General features: G+C 35.7%; 1 long non-coding RNA gene across 9 annotated transcripts; it reads right to left on the bottom strand.

The window, feature by feature from the left end:
- Positions 1-728: 728 nt before the first annotated feature.
- LOC113288163 lies at positions 729-15,382 on the bottom strand. 9 transcript variants are annotated; one of them, XR_003330503.1, is made up of 5 exons: positions 3,233-3,846; positions 2,967-3,080; positions 2,410-2,684; positions 2,232-2,306; positions 741-758 (listed from the first exon to the last, which is right to left on the bottom strand). It is a non-coding gene; the product is annotated as an uncharacterized LOC113288163 (long non-coding RNA). The 9 variants fall into 9 exon arrangements; XR_003330500.1 differs by lacking the exon at positions 741-758 and adding an exon at positions 1,497-1,554; XR_003330498.1 differs by having other exon boundaries at positions 729-758; positions 2,232-2,684.
- Positions 15,383-15,389: the final 7 nt, after the last annotated feature.

Below are 15,389 nucleotides of genomic sequence, written 5' to 3'. Positions count from 1 at the left end.
ACTTTACCGCTGCAGTAGTCAAATCAGATTTAGTATTGTTTTGAGGTAAAAACTGATTCTGTTGTTTTTGATAAATTTGGGTGTGTTAATGAGAAACAAATTCAAACCCTAAAAAACTGTTCTGCACAGGAGTACTTTTAGATTCAAGAGATCAATATGTAAGACTCTGGCCTAAACCAAGAAATGGTCGTTCCAGATTAAATTCGGTCACACAGTGAAGGAGAAGGCTTGATCTTAGGAAGGGAAGCGAAGAAGGTGTTTGAGATCATAATGTTGAATTATGAAGGTGTGGATGATTTATGACTTGTATCAGAATGTGGAACTGGCTTGCAAAGTCTAAGCTTATCAGTTCTTGGTGTTTTCTGGATACTTGTGTTGATCACCTCTGTCCCTTTTGAAATAGGTTGAAAACCTATTTATACAAGTCATTGAGCGCACCCTGATCTCGTAGGAGTGGAGGCATGTAGCGCCCCCTAAGCTAGCAGCTGACTAATCCAAGAGATTGGCTAAATAAAGAGGCACTACGAATCTAAATCATTTATTTAAACAATCAATTAAGAAATCTGCTACAAAACTTATCCCAAAACTAACCCCTCTCAGAATATATATATACATGAACTTCTCTCAAATGATACATATACAATAGTCATTTGGTTTACAAATACAATAAACAACATAATAAACATAGCAGAAGCTAACTAATTAACGGAGTCAACACTTGTGGCTTTCGCTGCGCAACTCTGATCTGTCTCTGAAAACTGAAAGTGGGAATAATTAACATTTAACTTCTAAGTAATCATAAACAAGATTAAGAAAAACAATAATGTTCTTCCCTGACATTAAATAGTGACCAAGTCACTGAGATACACAAACACGAATATGGACAAGCTCCTTCTTCAAACAATGTATACTATGGTTGTGCAATTCCGAACTCGCAAATCCACACCTAATCGTATATATGGATATCCACAATTCCGAACTCGCAAACTATCGACCGATATAAGCATAAAAGCTGAATTCATGTAGGTATAAATGCGAAAGAGCATATCCTCACAGAAGTAAACAAACATGTATATGGACAAACTCCTTCTTCAAACAATGTATACTATGGTTGACCAATTCCGAACTCGCAAATCCACACCTATTCGTAAATATGGATATCGACAATTCCGAACTCGCAAACTGTCGACCGATATAAGCATAAAAGCTGAATTCATGTAGATATAAATGTGAAGGAGCGTATCCTATATACCACAAGTGGAAATTCGTATTTCCCATAACAATTCATATGACAAACAAACATTACAAGTCATTTCCAAACCATGGAAAGATTCAAAGAATCAACAGAATTATCATAATGCAATTTAAATAAAGCATGGAATGCATAGACAGACAATGCATGGTTTGTTAAATATAAACTTTTGTAAAAGAAACAACAATGGTTACAAAAGAGTCAAATGTATTCCCACCTCTTTTGATGACAAGACACGCCTACCTCGAGATCCACGATCCACTGGTTCATCCTTTGAATCGATCGTTGTTAATACAGACTAACTGTTAATCACATAAGAAGTCTAAGAAGCTAGCCAAAATGGCTCATACAAGAATCATACAGGTCTATCTAATTGCTCTAAGCCCATTTATTCTTCTACACCATTTTATTATCTATCTTTAACATATCTAAGGTTAACTAATTCAATTGGATTGGTTCTATAGTTCACTTGAATAGTCTCAGGAAGATATACCTCCATGTATAAGGAACCAAAGGCTAAATCGAACCTTAAGGGTCCAATTCATATTCAATAGAAAAACTAACTATAAGCCCAAGTTAACTAAACAAGCCCATTAACTAAGGCCAGTCCATAAGAGTCATCTAACAGTCACTAACGGTTAAACTGATGATCAAAGGTCAACTAGCAATCAACGTCAATCAAAGGTCAAGTCAAGTGGTCAAGGTCAGGTCCTGGTCACTGAGTCAAATCGGGACAGATCCTAGTTACTGAGTTAACTCGGTCAAAAGACTAATTTAGGTAAAAGGAATAACCCAGCCAAACAGACTGAGTCAGGCAGTAACAAAAACAAAGTCAAACTGAATAAGTTCAGTCAGACAGACAAAGGTTCTCACACAACTATAACTCTAATCCAAGTTCAACTTCAAATTACACAATACATCAGTTCATTCATTCTTAAAAAAACTTCCGAATTCAATTACAACACTAAAGTAAATTTACCTGATCTGCAATTGCAGGCTTTCACAATTACTGTCAACATAACACTACAATTACTCTTTTTCCATCTCACTTCACCTATAACATTTCAATTCGATCAAATTATAGCTACAAACCCATTACAATAATAACACATTAAGTTAAACTTCATAACTTATTCACAACAATAAGATCGGCTTACCTGCAATGGCAGTTGCAAGCCTCTATTGAAGTTATTACCCCCAACAACCACCATTACCAAAACTCATCTCCATTTCAAATGCCACTACAAACCATCAGCACAACCTACTATTACCACCTCCGAGCCACGCACTCAAATACCAAAACACCAACACCATCTCACTTACACAATTACATTCACCCTGCATCTGCGTCGTTGATATCACTAGTCCTGCAATTGTAACTCAAGCCCTGCAATCTCTAAGCCATACTCAGCCTCCATCCAAACTTGTATTCCTTAACACACAACCAAAAGAAAACATTTTAAGAACTCTAGCAAAGCATAGCATCTCCATTATTTAAAGTTCAATTCAGTATATCAGAACAAAGGCTTCAACACCAACAGCAATACAATTTCTCAACTCAGCTTCAACTGTAGCATTAGCTTCACCAAACCAACTACAACTCTTATTATTAACCAATTTTCACTACCATATTCGTATTAACCAAACAACAACTACAAATTCACTTTAATTAAACTCAACAATTCATTTGAAATAACAAGGTCAGCTTATTTACCTTAATCCCAAACATCATCTCCAGTTCTTCATTCCCAACACCAAAGTTCTCTGAAATACAATTCCTCCTCCCTGTAACTTAACACAACTCCCAACAACTACAACTCTTCTAGTCCTGCACCTATGAAGACTAACATTAACAACCCCAATTATATCAATTGCAACTCTAGCAATCCACATCTATCAGTTTAACAACATAACCACAGAATCTCAATAATTATAAATATTCAAATCAAAATACTAAAATTGAGACAATTAGAGGCTTACCCAATAATTCGTATTCTCTGAATTGCTAAATCATCCAATCAATTCTGATGGAACCCTTATTTCACCTTTGCTTCGTCATCTGAGTTGAGTCAACACTCGAGTTAGCACCACCACCATAACTTATCACAGTCTCAACTGGTTCATCAATCTTTTCTGGATTTCTTCATCTCAAGAACAAAACCTAATTCTCAAATTCGAATCCAAAACAACAACCTAATTCTTCACATCAACAACCCATTTTACAATTCTATCTAAATCTTCTCAATCTTTACCCAATTTGAACTCCATTCCAACATGCAGAAACCCTAATTATCAGATTCAATCTCCAAAGCAACTTCAGAACTGCTATTAAACTTCTACCCATGATTCTTCATCAACTATAACTCCTTGATTTCATCATTAAAATCTTCAAAACCTAAATCAAATCTAAAGCCCTAATCTTGATCATTTCAGAACATAACCGTCCTGCTTCACATCCAAAAGCTAATATATCTTCCCTATCATCTAACAACATCATCAGAAAATTTTCATCTAACACATCTCACTCATACCTCACAAACTCTCGCAGACGAAGAACAGGAAGAAGAGAAAACAGAAGAAGATGAAAGAAAGAAAAAGAAGAAGAATAAAGAAAGAAAGAAGAATGAATCTTCTCGAGGTGAAGATAAAGCCGACCCAGTTTGCTGACACACCCAGTCGCCTCGACACGTGCATCCACAAGGGTAATACCTAAAATTACTATTTTACCCTCAAAAAACAAATTGATAAATCTTCTTCACCCGGTGTCCGAATGACGCGTGCGAGTAGTCCATTATGCATAACTTTTCGAGATCTATCCAGCGGTACTAGTTTCGTATCTAGGTCGTTGTTAGATTAATTCCTATTAATTAGCGTTCGTGTTACACTAATCGAGATACTATTGTCTAATATGTCTCTTGACTAGTCTAATAGCGTTGACAAGCTTAAGGGTCCTTACATTTTCCCCATCTTATACATTTTCGTCCTCGAAAATCGAATCACCCTTATGGTATTCAAAAGCTCCTCACCTTATAGAATAATCCCAACTCTTCTCTAAGCGCAAACAATATAAAACAAATCACAAACCTATATGGCTCTATAACTAAAATCTAAAACTTGTAGCTCTAAGTTCAATTACACTGAGTTAAGTTCTATCAAATACGGAAGTCTAAGTTTCTTACACTAATTTCTATCTTATAAAATACTTGTCTCTAATTACAAAGGAGATTCCTACGAATTTATTTCTAAGTGAATTTACATCTATCGGCTTCTAAAGTAATCATAACATACTTCTATGATTAGTCATCTCTGAATGCAGTTGCCCTGTTAAGGTTGGCCAATCCCAAAAACGCCTTCCTACGAACAGAGAAAACACAACCTTCACTATTCCCCAGTGCTGGATTAATTATTACGACTAATTAATCTCTAAATTTTTATTGTAACTTTGTAACCTAAAATTTTACTTCATAACATATATAAATAGTTCACATCATTTTAGGTAATTTAATCATCTGAATTTTTATTTATTTATTTATTTATTTATTTATTACTTTTATCAATATAAGTAATCCCAATTCGATCTTATGTCAATTTATAATATTTGATAATTTTAACTTTAGTGTAATACCATATATAAATTTCCCAAAATTATCTATTATAAATTTACTACCATCCTAATTATTTGCATACTATTATTAATTGTATTATTATTCTCATTATTCTTAAGTTGATAGTCTGGTTGGTACACTAAGCCTAATTATTTGCATACTTTATAATATATCTTTAGGTTTTGCTATTAAAGAAATGTATCCTATTTAAAATATAAATTTATTTTTCTTTTAATTATAATCTTACACTAAACATCCGAATACTATTATTACCACTTCATATCTATTTGTTTCATTTTAAAAATTTATAGGATCATCTATTAGACTAAAAATGATTTCCATACAAAATTACTAACAAGTTGAGTAGCTTTATTTTATACATTATATCCTCACTTTCTTAAGTCTAACGGCTGATAAATATTATATTGATTATCTAGTTTAGACGCAAAACATATAATTTGTAATTAGTTTACTTTAACTTAGCCATAGATATCTGATGAGTGCTAAAAAGTGCATATTTCTATATATTTTTCTTGGCATTTAACTCATCTTTTGTGCATTAATTCTATATTTTATCCCATATTATGTATTTTCATTGTTTTCAAGAATAAATATTTTTATTAATTAATTTTGCATTTTTAGGTACTAAATAAAGCCTGGTTAACTCACTGAGCAAAAAGAGCAAAGAAACGGCAAAGACTCCCGCAGAAAGGCAGCGAAGAATGATGTTTGCAAGAGCCGGATCAATTAGAAGTGGGCTTGAAGAGGAAGAATTGTTCTTAAAGAAGATATGGGCTTGGCATACCCAAGGCCCAAAACCCTTACCCAAATCCATTTCCATTATCCATACCCATTTCCATGAGAGCCGTCAGATTGGATCCATCTCATCATCCAACAGCCACTTTATCATTGTGCATCAAAATCCAAAGCTCCTGTCAAACACCATAGTACCTAGCTCCATCGGTAGCCGTCGGTTTCGTTGTATCAAATCATCCAACGGTCGCTACATACCTCTTCATCTTAGACGTTCGAGTCAATCTACATGGGATCATCCAACGGATTCTCGTCGTCGTACATCAACTCTTGATGTCTCCGCCTCACACCCTAGCATCAGAAACCTATACCCTCAACCAAACGAACCCTAATCCCATTTCCATCGACTTCTCCCCCATCTCCTCATTTCTCTACAACTGCTCCACCCCCATACCCTGCCATCGCCACCACCTCCACTGTCTCCTCTGGCGCAACCACTTCCCCTGCCACAACCATCCTATCTCACCATACCCCAAACCATCATTACCACCTAGCCCCCTATCCTCCTAGCCGAGTTGTTCCATCAATCTCACACTCTTCCTCTCTGAACCCTAGAGTGTGCAGTTGATGACACAAATCAAGCTAGAAACGTATCAGGAGCAGGAGGAAGAGAAGATAAAGCATGGGTCGAGCTGAATTCGCAAATGGGTGAGAGAAATTGAAAATCCCCAAATTTTAGGGTTTAGAAATTAGGGATTTGATGTAAGCTATAAATAGAAACTGATGTAGAATGTTTAAAGTGTTCTTGGGTCATCCGAGATACCCCCTAATTGGGTTAATTTCATGTTTAATTTCAATTTCAATTCCATAATACTATCAGTACATGTTCTTCACTGTTAAATTTTGTTCTTATGTTCTAAACTTTGTTCTGATGTTATGTTCATGTTCTTGTGTACGTTAATGTTCATGTAATTCCCCTGTTTGACTCACATGTTCTTGTTTTGAGTCTTAATACTTGACAAACATGAAAACTCCTAACTTCAGCATGTTCTAATTCACCACTAGGGTGAGAAGACCATTGAACCATGTTGGTTAGTCATTTGGGTTAGACCCTGTTGAGCTCAAAACACTTAGATTAGTGACATTCCAAGGGTTCACTGGCTTGTGATTAGTGGTGCTTTAAACAGACCATTAATGCTAGGAGTTAGTAATAATCTAAGGGATGAACAAACCATATCAGTTAGAAACCTAGGAACCTAAATGACCTGTGATTGTTTATTCTTTAATCAGATAGGCAATGCTAGGGGTTAATCTAAGGATTATAGGTAGTTAACTAGCCACAGGACAAGGATTTATCCCAGGCTAACTAGCTAGGTGAAAGAGAATTCTCATCCATCTCCATACACTTCCATTCCCACTGTTTTCATTTTCTTCACTACTTTTTCCACTTTGTTTCTTTGTCACTGCCTTTGGCTCACTGCCACTGAATTTTCTTGTTCACTGTCACTTGTTTCATCACTTCAATTCACACCCAAGTATCTGTGGTTCGACCCTGCCTTGCACACTCACTACAAAAGACCCTGTGCACTTGCAGGTATCATTTCCGTGACTCTTTTAGAGAGCCACCCAGTTTTTGGCGCCGCTGTCGGGGACTTGGCGTTGTGTGGTTGTTGTTCTTTTTATCTTACTTTGATGTTTTGTTTTTTTTGTGTAACTTATCTGCTGTGTAGTGTAACTTAGTGTAACTTAGCTGCATTGCATACTGTCATGTCATACTTGCATATCATTGCATAATTTGCATAACTTAGGAGCATTTTCATCTTGCATTTGCATATTCATCCTGCATCATCTGTTTTCTTGCATCTTAGTAGCTCTGTAACCTGCTGTGTAGTGCAAGCATCTCTGGCCATGTTTATCTTGTAGCAGTTGCATATCTTGCTCTCAAGTTATTGAAACTTCTGGAACTAAGAACTTGGTTGAGTGACAGGTACTGCTGAACCTGTGCTGCTGCTGGTGCTGCTACTAATTGGTGCTGAGCCTCTGGTGCTCTTGCTGTTGTTGCTGCAGCTGTGCTGCTACTTTCTTCTTCTCCCTGCTGCTGCTGCTACTTCTTCCTGCTGCTGCTGGTGCTTGGGCCATTGCTACAGCCAGCCTCTGGTGCTGCTGTTTTTTTCCTTCTGCTATTGTTGAGTTGCTGGTCTGAGCTTGTTGCTGAGAGCCAAAGCCCAACTGGGCCTCTCCAACAAAAGTTTAGGAAGATCCAAAGCCCAACTGGGCTTGTGCAACTTAAGAAAAGGGATAAAAGCCCAACTGGGCTTCCCTCCAAAAAGGTAAGCCTAAACCCAAACCCAAATTTTTTGGGCCTGTAACTTTTTTGGTTTGTATTGTTATTCTCTTTTGGGCTTGTAATTGTAATTATCTTTTTGGGCATGTAATAATTATTTTAATTTTTTTTTTAATTTTTTTTTTATTTGGGATTGTAATAATTTTAGTTTTTTTTTTTTTTTTTTTTTTTGGGTTTGTAATAATTAGTTTTATTTTTATTTCTTTCTTTATTTGGGCTTGTAATTTAGTTGTTTGTTAGGCTTGTAGTTTCTTTTAAACTAAAATTTGGGCTTCAAAACCCAACACAAAAAAAAAAAAAAAAATTGCTCCTAATTTCAAAAAACCAAATTTTTAATCCCATAAAAACCAAAATTTTCCCATAAAAAACCAAATTTTTGAAAACCCTTTAAAACTAAATAGTGGGCTTTGTGTCTTTTCAATATGGGCCAACCTCGTGCTCTCCATGAATACATGTATCCCACAATAAAAATTTGATTATCATGTATTGTCTTACCTCAAACCAATAACCCTTTTAAAATAAATGCAAGCATGATACAAATACTTCATATATTTCGAGGGTTCGATTCTGAGAACCCCTATACTCATGTAAGAGAGTTTAAACAAACTTGTCGGACTATGCAACCTGATCATATGTCCGAAGACTCTCTGATATTGCGTTTGTTTACATTTTCTCTAAAGGAAAGGGCCAAAACATGGTTTTACGGTTTGAGACCACAATCAATCAACACTTGGGACCAACTCACAGATCTATTTTTTAAAAAATTCTTTCCACATCATAGGACCATCGCTATTCGTCAAAGTATCAATTTTTTTGTCCAATTGGATGAGGAAACTGTTTTTGACTATTTTGAACGTTTTAATGATTTGTTGAGCGAATGTCCACACCATGGATTTGAGAAGTGGAGACTTGTCGCTATCCTCTATGAGGGACTAGACTTTAAATCTCGATCCATGGTTGAGTGTATGTGTAATGGTGAATTTCTTGATAAAACTGTGGATGATGCATGTAAATTTTTAGCTGAGATTGCGGAGAAAACCCGTCAATGGGAATCCATTAGGGAAACTGAGACACTATCACATGATATAGGTGGTAATGAATTGAACTTTGAAAATAGCATGTCTAGTCCTTCTCATGTGTATGATATTGAATATGAACCTAATCTAGAGGAACATGAGTTGACTAATGACACCACAACTGCTAATAGGGACAAGTATGCATATTACTATGATGATGATGATAATGTTATGTTAGAAGAACATGTCTATGCTGAAAATGTTGTGGAACCTTTGGTTTCAAATACAATAGGCTTTTCTTCCCCGACCTTCATGAATGATATTTCTTCTAATATTCCATATGCATGTGATGTTGATACTGATTTTGATATTGTGCAATTATCCTGTGAAGAGCATGACTTAGGTAAATCTTCTGTTGACACTAATGATCCTATGCAGGAAAACATAGTTGATGTGTCTGATTCCATACTTAAGCCACAATATATTGCTTCTGTTGATGATAATTTGAATATATCGGATAACCACGATTCTGAATTAGGACTTGTGCAAATTTTTTGTGATGATGAGCATGCTACACATCTTGAGTGTGACTTAGATAATGCTGATGTGACTGATAATATTGATACTCTTGATCTCATGCATGTGAGACACTTAGATGTCACTTTCTTGCCTAAGTCACAATCTGATAGCCTTCCATCCAACCTAGATTTGGTTTGTACCGATATTGTCAAACCAATTTTTCTGAGAGTCCCTAATCTAGGTTTGGAACTGTGTGCTTCCCAAGTCCTTTTGGACTATTTTGCATCTAAGTATAATATCTTTGAGGAACCACAGTTGGAATTAGCATGTGTACCCGTCCCTAGCAAAGTTCATTTCGAATTAGACCTTGTGCATGATGAACCCCAAAAACTGCGAGATTTTGTATCCAAAATTTTATCTGTTGAAAAATCCAGGTTTGGGGGTAGCTCATTTTGTTTCACAGTTTCACTTGCGTTTCTTTCCTGTTATATTTGTGTGAATCTCTTGAAATGTCTACACTCCGTCTTTTGGGTTGATCCTCAACTCTTTAGATTGTTAGTGTATGGTGAATTTTTTGTATATAATCCAGTAGATAAAAATTTTAAAAATCCTTTTGTTTCTTTTGTACATATTTTGCTAATCCAATATGATCTCGGCTGACATATGTTGGATTTTTGCCTTGAATAACGGAGTTCTAATCTTGCTTTCGCCGACATCCGGGTATTCTCTTTCCTTTTTCTCTGCCCAGCATGGTCCTATTCGTATGTTGTATTATAATTTTATTCATCTTTTGAAACATTGAGGACAATGTTTAGTTTAGGTTTGGGGGTATGGTATAGATACCACGATCACATGCTATAACTGAAAACTGAACTCTTTTTTTTTGTTAAAAAAAAAAAAAATGAAAAAAATGAAAAAATCAAAATAAAAAATTGAAAAAAAAACATAAAAATGGAGCTCATTTACCTTGAAATGTTGACTCTTGTGCAAATATGTATTTTTATTAGGATTCTTAGTCTAGATATTTAGGCACCCCTGATTCTAGCACAATTCACATAGTGATAAGAAACTTGCACGCGCACGATCTACCAATACATGTATAGCCTCATCCTTGAGGTGTTCTATCGGAAGTTTTAGTTGCCAATCACTTTAGAATACTGAACGAAACTTGACTAGCTTGTTCTTTGGTTGGTTGGGATAGAAGGTGGAGGTTACATTAAGAAAGACAACCATCGAATTTAACTGGGTGCATCAAAAAGGGCTATCTCTTGCAAAGTGTCATGTAATTTTTTTGTTTCCTTTTGTATATGTATCAAAAGTGTTTCCTTATCAAAAAAAAAAAAAAATCGATGTATATATTCAGAAAAATTTCAAAAAAAATTCAAAAATAAAAAATAAAAAAATCAAGTATTATCAACTCCATCCTCTCTTGTTCCAAAAATAAAAGAGAGTAGTCAATGTAAATAAGAGTCACGTAAAGAGTCATTTTTTGTGTTTTTGTGTTGTAAGCAAGGAAGGGTGTATGCCATTGATGTACAACGCGAGTAATTGTGAAATACCTCCAACTCATTCACAATTCTCGTAAAGTCCGGACAGCTAGCTAGATTTCGACCTTGGTTCTTAGCCTGAGAAACTATCTCTTGGTGATTAGTAGTCATAACATCCGATCTTTCTTTACACATGTGTAGATACACTTTACACTCTTATCACATGTCTTTATTTGTTATCAGTGCTAGGATTGTGCCTTAGATAGCTAGATTGACATCTCCATTTTGCTGTGAGCTTAAACTGTCTTGCACATGTCACATTTGATGGAACATGAGCTTATATTTTGTCCTAGAACTTTGTAGGTACGTTCTAAGCAAACCTTCACGAGACTTCACTCGTCCACTAGGGACACTTAGTGGTTTAAAAGGCTTAGTGCATACGCTAAATGCATTCGAGAGACCAGCGACAGTTGTATAGGTAGGATTTTCTTAGTTTTGTTTTACTTGAGGACAAGTAAAATTCAGGTTTGGGGGTATTTGATGAGTGCTAAAAAGTGCATATTTCTATATATTTTTCTTGGCATTTAACTCATCTTTTGTGCATTAATTCTACATTTTATCCCATATTCTGTGTTTTCGTTGTTTTCAAGAATAAATACTTTTCTTAATTAATTTTGCATTTTTAGGTACTAAATAAAGCCTGGTTATCTCACGGAGCGAAAAGAGCAAAGGAACGGCAAAGACTCCCGCTAGGAGGAAGCGAAGAATGATGTTTGCAAGAGCCGGATCAATTAGAAGTGGGCTTGAAGAGGAAGAATTGTTCTTAAAGAAGATATGGGCTTGGCATATCCAAGGCCCAAAACCCTTACCCAAATCCATTTCCATTATCCGTACCCATTTCCATGAGAGCCGTCAGATTGGATCCATCTCATCATCCAACGGCCACCTCATCATTGTGCATCAAAATCCAAAGCTCCTGTCAAACACCATAGTACCTAACCCCATCTTGAGCTGTCAGTTTCGTTGCATCTCATCATCCAACGGTCGCTCCAAGCTTCATCCCATCGTGCCGTTCAATTACATCCAAAATTGATCATCCAGCGTCGTTCGTTCGCTGTGCATCAGACTCCGATGTACCGCTCAACACCGAATCATCAAATATCTTCTACACCAGTCGAGCCAAACTCTCCCTTTCTCCCAAAAATATTTTCTCCCCTACCAGAGCTCTGCAACTCCATCTCTTCACCCCTCACCCCCTGCGCCACCATCTCCATACCCTATCCATCACCAAAAACCCCATAAACCCATTCCCTAGTTGCCTTTCTTTCTCGTTCTTAGCACCCACACACCCTAGGTGCTACAATCAAGAGAGAGATGAAACTAGGTTTTCATCACAGTTGAAGAGGAGACCCAAATCGAGGAGTTGATCGAGAAGACAATAGCAGAAGAGAGATGGGTTCGACAGAGGAGACAAATTCAGAGCATGGGTTGGCGTCAATTTGCAGAGGGGACAACAATTCAGAGAAGTATGGTGAGATTGTTTTGACCTAAATTTCCAAAACCCTAATTCTGAAATTAGGGATTTCCTTGAGATAAATTGTATTGATGTGGGTGTGTGTAGAATTATGCCTGGGCTAGCCAGAGCTTCACTCAAGAGGACTGTACTAGCCAGTTCCTCAACTGTGTTATCTTCAGTTCATGTTTTGTTTGAATGCAATGTTGTTTCAAGTGTAATTTCCATGTTCTAAGCTCATAGCTAGGGTGATGAGGAAACCCTTTGAGCCATTGCTAAGTTTCATTCAGTTATAAACATAATTCTTGTTGTGCTTGAAATGTTTAGGATAGTCTTAATCAAAGCACTTTACGTTTTGCTCTCACAGTGCATATCATGTATGCATTGTAGTTAGAACACCACTATGTGATTGTGTTACAGCTCATGCTTAATTGTCTGTTATGAATCCTCTGACTAGTTGTACTCTAAATCAGACAATTAGTACTTAGGATGAATACTTTAATTGTGATTAGAACATCCTTTAGGTTGTTAAAACACCTAAGTGGCTTCTCTGTGGGTAGTTGCAGTGTGAGAGCCCCAACTACTACAAGGTTTAGAATTATCTTAGTGCCTTTAGCCTCCTTTCTAACCCAACCCTTTGATGAGCAGCAGGCATAGAACCTCCACTTCCATCTAGTTAGTCAGTTGAGCCAAGAAGTTCACTGATAACTATACAAGGGACAAGATTTATGTGGAACTAGGATAACTTAGTCTAGGTGAAATGGTGGAATCTAATCCCTAGTCTTCACCCAAAATCCCTCTTTCCTTTACTGTTTCTTGTTTTTATTTGATTCCCTTTACTTCTTTGCTGTCACTTCACTGCCTTAGGCTCATTGCCTTTGTTTCATTAGCTCACTGCCACTGCTACACTTAGAGATCTATCTTATCTAGGAAACCTTCAATCACACACACCTAGTCTCTGTGGTTCGACCCTGACTTGCACACATCTACTATAACAGACCCTGTGCACTTGCAGGTATAACAAGTAGGCTTCTTTCTTGCTCTTATTTTACACTCTTAAAAGCCTACCAATATCCATACCTATTTAATCACAATTTATTAGTTTTATCGTTATATATCCTTATTGCAGTTTTAGTTAAATTAAGTTTAATATTTTACTAATTGATAAATGTTAGCATTAGGGCTGTTCATGGTCGGTTTTGGTTCGGTTTCTAGCCAAACCAAAACCGAAACCAATACTATTGGTTTCTAAAAATCTAAACCAAACCAATCCATTAACCATTGGTTCGATTTCCAAATGGTTCCAGTTGGTTTCGGTTTGTCCCAGTGGTTTTTGGTTAACCAATAATTTTGTAAAACCAAAAAAAAAACACAAATTTACAGATATAAAAATCATAGTTGCCGATAGTACTGGTTTACACAAATTTATAAATAAAAAAATATTAAAAAAATATCAAGAATAGTTAAAGCTTACTCCAATTCTAGAGAACAAAAGAAGATATATAATATATCTTAATTTAGTTATTGACAAATAAAAAAGAAGGAAAACGGGAAGAAAAAAGTCGAGTAGCAGCGGCTGTAGTTGGAGGTGGAGAAGGGAGGCGACTGAGAGAAGGAGAAAGAGAAAGAGGGAGAGTATCATAATGAAATATTAGATTTAGGGTTTCTATTTATCCTCTAAATCAATGGGTATAATCTAATACTTGTAAATCAACGGTAGAAATTAAGTTTAAAAATTAATCGGTTTTCCAATGGTTTTTGGTTCAGTTTTAGAGATCAAACCAAACCAAAACCAACACTATCGGTTTTCCACTTTCTACACCGTAACCAATCCATTAGGAAATGGTTCGATTTGGTTTCTTTCTAATTGGTCTGGTTTGGTCCGGTTCCAGCGGAAAACCGAAACCATGTTCAGCCCTAGTTAACATTACTTATCAAAATTATTATTACTTTTATTATCATTTATAATTACTATTATAATATTTTTGTTATTAACACTGATGGTCGAACAATGATTCTAACTACTCTTAGAAATATTATTGAGTCTCAAAACTAATATTAACATTTATGTGATTATAAATTGTTAACCCTATGTATAAGTCAAGGTGTTCAATAAATTTCTATGTGACATTCTACCAATAATACTAAACTCACTAATTTTAGTATTGAATAATGTACGTATTCATACTTTTTAAATTAATTATTCCCAAATCCTATTAGCTAAAGTCAATGGTGTACCCTACAAGTTTTACTTCACTACATATGCAAGCAAACAAATCAATCAATCAATCCAATAGATCTTTTAATTATCGATAGATTTTAGTGATTAAGATTTATCTTACAACCCAACCCAGTTCTAAACTAATCTAGTTCACTAACTGGCACTGGCTATTCCTATTGTCACCCATATAAGATCTAATAGTGAGCTCTGATACCAAGTCTGTAGCGCCCCCTAAGCTAACAGCTGAATAATCCAATAGATTAGCTAAATAAAGAGGCACTACGAATCTAAATCATTTACTTAAACAATCAATTAAGAAATCTGCTACAAAACTTATCCCAAAACTAACCCCGCTCAGAATATATATATATACATGAATTTCTCTCAAATGATACATATACAATATTCATTTGGTTTACAGATACAATAAACAACATAATAAACATAGTAGTAGCTAACTAATTAACAGAGTCAACACTTGTGGCTTTCGCTGCGCAACTCTGATTTGTCTCTGAAAACTGAAAGTGGGAATAATTAACATTTAACTTCTAAGTAATCATAAACAAGATTAAGAAAAACTCAATCTTTACCCAATTTTAACTCCATTCCAACATGCAAAAAACCTAATTATCAGATTCAATCTCCAAAGCAACTTCAGAACTGCTATTAAACTTTTACC

The sequence above is a fragment of the Papaver somniferum genome, chromosome 6 (genome assembly GCF_003573695.1).
Source record: "Papaver somniferum cultivar HN1 chromosome 6, ASM357369v1, whole genome shotgun sequence".
NCBI lineage: Eukaryota > Viridiplantae > Streptophyta > Magnoliopsida > Ranunculales > Papaveraceae > Papaver > Papaver somniferum.
This window is presented reverse-complemented; position numbering and strand designations above follow the sequence as displayed.